General features: G+C 40.6%; 1 long non-coding RNA gene across 24 annotated transcripts; it reads left to right on the plus strand.

Annotated features, from left to right (window-relative positions):
• Nucleotides 1–2,476: 2,476 nt before the first annotated feature.
• Nucleotides 2,477–8,225, plus strand: LOC119338262. Of its 24 annotated transcripts, none has more exons than XR_005163862.1 (10): nt 2,485–2,972; nt 3,039–3,228; nt 3,317–3,461; nt 3,608–3,671; nt 4,080–4,726; nt 5,466–5,570; nt 5,648–5,861; nt 6,249–6,415; nt 7,266–7,363; nt 7,895–8,225. It is a non-coding gene; the product is annotated as an uncharacterized LOC119338262 (long non-coding RNA). The 24 variants fall into 24 exon arrangements; XR_005163866.1 differs by having other exon boundaries at nt 5,681–5,861; XR_005163869.1 differs by having other exon boundaries at nt 2,486–2,972; nt 4,080–4,205; nt 4,639–4,726; nt 5,466–5,861.
• Nucleotides 8,226–8,701: the final 476 nt, after the last annotated feature.

The following is an 8,701-nucleotide window of genomic DNA, read 5'->3' on the forward strand; positions in this document are numbered from 1 at the left end:
GGGGGGGTAAATAAAGATGACCCTCGGGCTCCGGAAACACAAGGGAAAAAGGGCTAGGTGAGGCAAATGGTAAAACCAAGGTTGGTCCTTGCTGGAGGAGTTTTATTCAAAGCGAACTGTCAAGGGGGTCCCATAAATCACCCAACCGTGTAAGGAACGCAAAATCCGGGAATATAACACCGGTATGACGGAAACTAGGGCGGCAAGAGTGGAACAAAACACCAGGCATAAGGCCGAGTCTTCCACCCTTTACCAAGTATATAGATGCATTAAGAATATAAGAGATATTGTGATATCCCAACATAATCCTGTCCACCATGGAGCAATCTTCAACTTCACCTGCAGCTAACAACGCTACAAGAGGGGCTGAGCAAAAGCGGTAACATAGCCAAGCAACGGTTTGCTAGGAAGGGTGAAAAATGTTAGAGGCTGACATGGCAAATTAGGAAGGCTTGAAGAACAAGTGATAGGAAGCGCATCAAAGCGATAGAACGAAGCAACTAGCTTAGCAATGATAGTAATGAGATCCAGGGTAGCGGTTATCTTGCCTGAAATCCCGCAAGGAAGAAGAACGAGTCCGTGAAGAAGATGAAGCCACGAAGACGAACCAAGCGTAGACGAACGAATCCTCACGATCGCAACGAAACGGAAACTATCGAGAAGAAGCACACAACATGGTAAACACACCACACATATACATGACATGATGCTGAACCAAGTATGATGCAAGACAAAGCTACATGAAGCTACTCATGGCAAGAGATGATGCATACAATAGCACACATCAAAGCAAGTTTAAATGAGGACGGAAACAACATATAACAATTCCGGTAAGTCCTTATATGCAAAATTCGAAATTGGTCCAGATCTGAATAAACCTTATGTTCAAATTGTTAAACAGCAAGTTAAGATGCACCAAGATGATCTACACGAGATTCTAGTCAAGTTATATATAAAGTTCATTTAATTTGGACCTATGGCCTAGAAGATATGAGCAAAACAAGTTAAACATGGCATTGATGCAAAATGCATACAAACATCAAGCAAACACTCCCAAACATGGATGCAACATGATAACACAAAACTACATGCAAAACTAAGCAAGATTCATATAGAGCACACTCAAAACGGAGCAATGGTTCAACACATACACGCTATACAAGTTTAAAGGACAAGCTGTCCAAAACAGCAATTAGGCATATTGCAAGCATCAAAACAACATGCTACAACACCTAAACATAAAAACAAAAGGCATGGACATGATGTACAGGTAAAGATAACAAAACATGAACACTGAGCTATCTCCAGAAAACACTAGAACATGCTCAAAAAGAGATGGCAAGATTGCATATAATAACAGTTTACAGACTTAGCAGAAATAACATCAGGTTGCAATGTTTAGAGCTATCAAACAACATGTTACAAAAACTTATCATGACAAATAAAGGCATGACATGCTACTACTAAATGCATAAAACAAAAGTCCTTTACTGACCATGAGCCAAAAAGGATCAGAAGATATGATGGCACCCATGTAAACATGGCAAATGATATGACAAATTCAAACATGCCAGAAATAACAATAAGTAGGCATGTTGATGAGCTTGTACCACACACCACAGAGCATTTCATGGCATGACAAGGCAACCAACAGTAAAAATACATGTTTATGAAGCTAAGCATGACAAGAGCAAGTTCATAGATTGCATGGATCACTAGCAAAGCTCACGGCAAAACTGAACTTAATGTTAACAGGCTGACATCAATATTATTTAGCAATTTGAGAGCAAGATTACAATAAGCTACGGCAAGCTAAAAATGCAACCAGGGGCCTGGATGGGTAGATCATGACATGTAGAACAAAAGATCCTTAGTGAACGTCTCCATATTATGCACAGAATGACTTGTAGTAGCAAGTTTACATAGCATCACGAAATAACAGATTCAGCCTAGCAAAACAGTAACAACAAGTACCCTACTTAACAAGCTCGATGAACTCACTACAGGACTCACAACAATACATGAATTGCACCTTTGTAAATATGGCATGATGTAGTTCAAAACATATGTAGACATCAAGTTCATAAGATGCACACACAAAATGTAACAAAAATAATAAAACATCAAGTTCTGTTAACAGACAGCAGTTAACATCATATAGCACTCTTGCAACGATGATTCGGGCATCAAGATGATCTCAAACAAGCATGGCACAGTTGAACCTATAAACTTCGCTAGGCAACCCGCCTCCCTGGTTCACCTGCGTCGGGCGATGAATTTGGATCGCACGATCCATTGCATCGGGTACGTTTTACAGCGCTGTCAAATTTCCAGCCATCGGTTTCTCTGCACGTTGTGGTTGTTTGCTCGAGTGGATGGCAGGTGGGCCTTTTTGTCCGCGTCTCAATTTTACGGTGTGTCTGGCGTGTGTGCTGGGTGAGAAAAAGCGGTGGACTGCAGCGAGGGCGGGATGGGGTGGATTGCAGCGAGATTAGATTGGCTCTCTCCGATGAAAATATCTCCCCCCTCTCTCCCTGGTCCACTTCTCCGTGCTGCTGCCGCCGACGCCTCCGCTTCCCCCGTTCCTCGCGGCCGCCTCGTCCCCTCCGCCTTCAGCAGCTCCTCCTCCCCCATCCTCTCCGCCTCCAGCACCTCCTCCTCCCCTTCCTCTCCTCCTCCCCTGCCCCCGAAGCTAGACCACGTGACGTGGATAAGGAGAGGCAGGCGGTTCTCCTTCCATGGCGGCACCCCGACCTTCCGGATCTTTCTCTTCGTCAGTCCGGCGGAGAGGAGTGGTAGATTCGTCTCCTCTTGGGCATCATCGGCCAGAGAAGTTATTTTTTTCATCTAGGCCGACGGATGGGGTAGGCGAAGAGGAGTGGCGGATCCGCCTCGATTGCGCTCTCCTTCGTTATGCCCGCGTTGCTTCCATTCTTGCGCTAGTGCTGCTGCTATGGAGGGCTTGGTTTAAGGTATGTTGCTCCTTTTTCTTGTCTCTGATGCAACCCCTGTTCTTTCTCACCCTTGTCGCCGCCCAGGCAGAACTGAAATCTCCCACGCGGTGGCAGCCATGAGTAACGGCACGATCTGGAGGGGAGTAGCAATGGCGGCCTCTTCTTCTTCGCGCTTGGTGGCCTTGCGCAGCTCCGCCTCTTTTCCCGCCTCCATCCCACGCGTGCAGCATCCACACGCGTGCAGCATCCACATGAAGGCAAGCGAGCACACATGGTGAGAATCCCCAGCGTCCTAAAATTTGTTGTTTTTTGGGTCCAATATGAATATATATGGGAAGTTGATGCAGAATTTGTTCTTATAGAAATAGACATATCAAGTGGATTTTCTCTCACCTCAACGCTTACTGAATTCAGTACCCGAAGAAGCCTATTATGCCACTCATTTTGTACCACCAGTGTAAACATTGAGAACTATATGAATTGATGCACCTTGTGGTCGGAAAAGAGGTATATCCCTGTCTCCTTTTCCTAGCACTTCTCATTTATGGAACAATTCATTCCCTATACAGTATTTAAATATCTTTATATTTGTACATAACTTGTACTAGCAATTCATGGCTTTTGAAGTAATCGAGTGAAACCTACTCTTGCAGGCTCTTGATTGTGTGGATATTTTGCAGCTTTAGAATTATTTTATTCTCGCCTTATGGCATCAAGGTGCAGCTGCTCATATGATTTTCACTCACTGTTGATGGCAATGCACTATCTTTACAAAGAGTTCAGTCATGCACTTGATTGAATACAAGCATGTCTCTTATATGGTAGATAATATACAATGCTTGCTTTTGTTCTGTTGCAAGAGGGATGGGTATGCTTTGCACTTAATGCATATTTGTTGTGTTATCTACATTGAAAAAATTGGCTTTATTGAGTCGATGGGTCAAAACAAAATGCTAGCGAGTATGCTTTTAGATTTCTTATTTTCTTATATATATTTATTATGTATATAAAGATCTACATTATTTATATGCCATTGTTATATTTCTCAGTTGCAGACTGATTATTAATTGTAGCTTCTTTGTTTAGAAATTGGCTTGATCTTACTCTCATTCTTTCTTTTCTCAGGAGCACAACATGGATTGGAAATAAATGCCTTTTCCACAAGCCAACTGACTACATAAATTCTGGTGGTACCTGCCCGCCAACTCCAAAGCCTGTTCAATTAAAAGTGGCTGCTCAACTTGGCCTCCTGTAGCACCTCAACCCTCACTTGCTACCTTCGCCCTGTCCACATGCTTAATTTAAACTATCTTTCGTCTTATGGTGCCCATTGGAAATCATTTGTTGTAGTATTATTATTCGCAGATTCTTCACATTATCTACTTGACTTTGTGTGCATGCTTAATTCAAATATCTTTCATGTTATTGTCAATTGTTTTCTAGCTATATAATTATCGGTCTTTTTAGTTTAAGTAGACCATTACATGTACATATGCAGTTCAGAGTTATGACCTTATATGAAAAATGTTGTTGCATAGTGGACTCTATTGGACCCACCTGTTGCATGGTTTATATAAATTAGATACACTAATTGCTGCTGTGCCAAAATTACAGACGCCATTTTGCCTTGCTGCAAGGACCACTTTATAAAAATCAAGGATTGTTTGCATGTATGATTCTTCAGGTCTGATGTAATGTGCACAACTCATGCTGGCAGAGAATAAAGGAGGGTTGTGGTTTCTGGATGTTGAGACCTCCAGTTTTGGGGAATGGTAAACTTTAATTTGGAGATGGTGTTCTCTAATGTATTTGTACAGTTAGATATCATATTAGATTTTTTTCTCTTACTTGGAACTCCTGCCACGGAAATCATGTTGTCTTTGATTTGGTGTGGTAGGTATATAAAATATACTGGCCGACTTCCTCCTCTCACGAACCACACTGACGCTAACTTTTGGTTTCTACCATGTACAAGGGTTATTTACTATGGACGAATATGGAACGTCCATTAGGAGTACATGCTTTATGACGCTATGTCTCTGCTACAGTTATGACACTGTTGTTGTACCTTCTACTACATCTATTTGATGTATATGCTTTTGTAGAATACTTGTTCCTGTATTATATACTAAATTTTCTTGTATACTACTCCCTCCGTTCCTAAATATTTGTCTTTCTAGACATTTCAATAAGTGACTACATACGGAGCAAAATGAATGAATCTACACTCTAAAATATGTCTACATACATCCGTATGTGGTAGTCTATTTGAAATGTCTAGAAAGACAAATATTTAGGAACGGAGGGAGTACATGGCATGGCTATAATTAGTAGCTGCACTACACTCCTGAAGCTTTTTTTAACTGTTGGGAGACACAGAAGTTTTTCAACCTTCATTAAGTTTACATATAAAGAACTCTTCACTTTGAAGATTTGAAAAGTTATGTCATGTGATACAACCCTCGTTTCTAAATGTGCTATGAAAGTGTCTGAACCTGCATTTTATCTCAGAATGGCAAAATCACACCAATAGATCATCATTCAAACTAAACTGGACTTGATTTCATCCATGCGCAAAACCTCCGTCGGGAATTTAGCTCATGGCTAATCAAATAGGTGATTATCCTTAGACTGTGTAGAGTACTGGAAAATAGGAAAACACTAAATAATTATTTTTGGGAACATACCTTCAGTTTGAAGTTTTGCCATGGTGTTCCGCCATTCAGGCAGGGTGGAGGCGGCACACACGGGCACCTCTGCTAGGCAGTCCACAGGATGATGGTGTGATGCATACGAGGATAGTAGCGACGCCGGTGGAACCCCTCCCGGTCGAGTCCCCCACCCTGGTGGCTGCCTACACAAGGGGATAGCTCGAGTGACCTCTCCCAGTTGGAGATGCCGACACAGGTGAGATATATGTGTTCAGTCTAATGAAATCTGATTTGCTTCTAAACAATGGAGAACTTGTTTGTTTCTCTCTCAAAATAGATTTCAGGCTATGGTTTTAGTCTTATGGTTTAGATTAGGGACTATTTAAAGGTGGTTATATAGACATAACAACTTACACTTATGTCGTCCTTTTGTAACTTGACTTTGTTGTTGTGTTTTTGGGCTAGCAGCTCTTCATATAGCTTTTCATGTGATTATTTGAATCATGTCCTAATCTTCTGATTGTTTGATAGAATTTATGGATTGCAAAGTTAGTACGGGTGGGATTGTTTCGGTGCTCATGGATATATTATATTTCAATGCATGTTGTTAATTTAGATGGCTCATGTTGTCAATTTAAAGCAGCTTCAGGTTTGACACAAATATGACATCAACTGTGGCAGACGCGGTCTCCTCAAGCCATGCCTTCCTCGGTGCCGACAGATCTTACCACCATCACCACCATTGGGGGAGGCCCCTAATTGAGATGCATCTCCGCCAGATCGAGAGGCGACTGACCACACTAGATCTAGGTACTGTTGGCTTGAAATTGGCATGTGTTAATTAATGATATGTCATGCTTGCTTTGAATTCTTGGTTCATGGAATGAATTTGTAGTGTTGCAAGCTTTAGATTGCATAACCTACAGAGGTACGTAGGTATTATTACCCTATGTCATTGTCCATTTTACTTTCATTTGCGGTTGCACACCATCGGCTTGGTGGAATTTTCAAAAGTTTTTTTGCTGGAGGTGTCGGTCAATGTGATAAAAAAAATTAGCTACCTTAAGCTTGTCATATCGATTATTGAAAGGTGCCATTTCCTTAGTCATGAAAGGTACATGTGTGTATTGTAGAAAATTCCAATGTGCTCTTTACTTGCTATGGAGATTTGGCAAGTGGAAATCGCTCTTTCCTCAGTTGAAACATTTACTTAAGTAGTTTCACTTCCATACTTAATTTTCGTTGGAAGAGGAATGAACTCAGTACTGAATAATGCGGTATTTGCATCGATTGTTAAACTATTTTCATAATATGATCATGCTTTGGATGGCTTTGACTTTTGACTAATTATGTCACTGTTTCCAAATTTGATTTGTATGTGCAATTTAGAGTTATCCAACACCCAGACTGTGCAAAAAGAGATGATGACTCATACTGTCAATGGCACCATGAATATACATACGCAAGGCTTCCCCTGTCATGAGTGTGTATATTATATGTCTTCTCATTTATTCAAAAGAGTAAACTTTATGTTTTCTTAGAGTGTACATTGTGTTCGTCCCAGAGTGGTTCAACAAAGAAGTTCAGGAGATGGACATGTTTTTCAATTACTGTCTATTGTAATTCCATTAATTGGAGGTACTGACACTATAAACAACAGATTCTGGCATATTGATTCAGATTCTGGATCAATATCAGGTGCCAGTGATGTCGCTGATGCGCTACTTCTATTATGCAACAAAGCAGGTCATCTTAAAGGTACATTTCTCATAACTACATTTCTAAGTCATTCATGGATCGTTTTCTCCTGCTTATTGTTTCATTTTTCTTTGTGTAGGTATCAATACACTTCAATATCTAAAATAAATCCGATAGCAAGTTGAGAGTTTTTTGGTTGTGAATGATTTTTAGCGAGAGTTCTAATTTCTGATTGCATGCCGCCTTCATTTGATGTATTTGAGAACTATAGAGGTTCACTGATAAATCTGTTTACAATTTTACTCCCCTATTTTTTTTGCTCATTGCATGTCCATTTTTCAAAATTTGTAATTTGGTGGTGTTTTATTTCTTCTGCACAGGTTGCTATTTAGACTGTCATTTACTTAGCAGTTTCTGCAACTTTGCTGCTTCTATCTGACTAGCGGTGTAAGGTGGCATGTATGTTGGCCATCAGAACTTTCTTTTCAAGTTAGGACTTCTATTGGAGCATATATTTTACTGGTACATTCTTTTACTTTTACGAGGGCATATTTTTCCTGGGCCCTGATGGTTTCTTTTAATATATTTCAGACATGAGTGGTCAATGTCATTGGATACACCTTTCAGGACTGGGATATACTCGATTTGGGAGAACATGGGCTTCTTGCTTCTCTTTCTATCAATTTACCAGCACATAGATCCCCCACTTCCCGTCAGAGCAAAGTGGCATACCGAAGCTAAAGAAGAAAAAATTATAAGGACCATGGATAAAGTTAACACCATCTTTTGTACCCAATTTTTTTTGTTATGTGGTACCCATGTTATTATATATTGTGATGTGGCACTATGTCTAAAAAGACCAAATTGTGACCACTAATTTTTGTTATGTTATGAGATTATAATTTAATATGTATTTATATCACCTCCAAGATTATAAATCTTATGCTAAATGTTATCTATAGATATGCAAATAACTCTCAGGTTAAAATCGGGTATAGGTCCCTTTGTCTAAGTTCCAGCTGACCCTGCTGTGTTGTACTGAATTGTATATGTTCCATTTGCATGCTATCCCTTGAGTTAGGAGCTATGTGTCTATTAAATTGGTTCTAAATCATTCTCCATGAATGCTCGTCTCGCTATCGCTTTTTGCGCCATGGGCGCAACGGGTCACCTAGTGGAATTAAATGAAGAGCATCTCATGACGAACATTTTGACATATCATATGCATGAAACAGAGCTATATGCAAGGAGTTATGGCATGTTGAACAGGGCAACAAAATGCACAAATCTCAGGGACTTACGAATTTTCGGGGTCAACCTCGAAAACGGATCTGGATCTGGAGTTTGCCGGAGTTCGCTCGCCGGAGCTGCGGGAGGAGGTGGCTGGCGAGGAGGGAC

Source organism: Triticum dicoccoides, chromosome 7B (assembly GCF_002162155.2).
Source record: "Triticum dicoccoides isolate Atlit2015 ecotype Zavitan chromosome 7B, WEW_v2.0, whole genome shotgun sequence".
NCBI lineage: Eukaryota > Viridiplantae > Streptophyta > Magnoliopsida > Poales > Poaceae > Triticum > Triticum dicoccoides.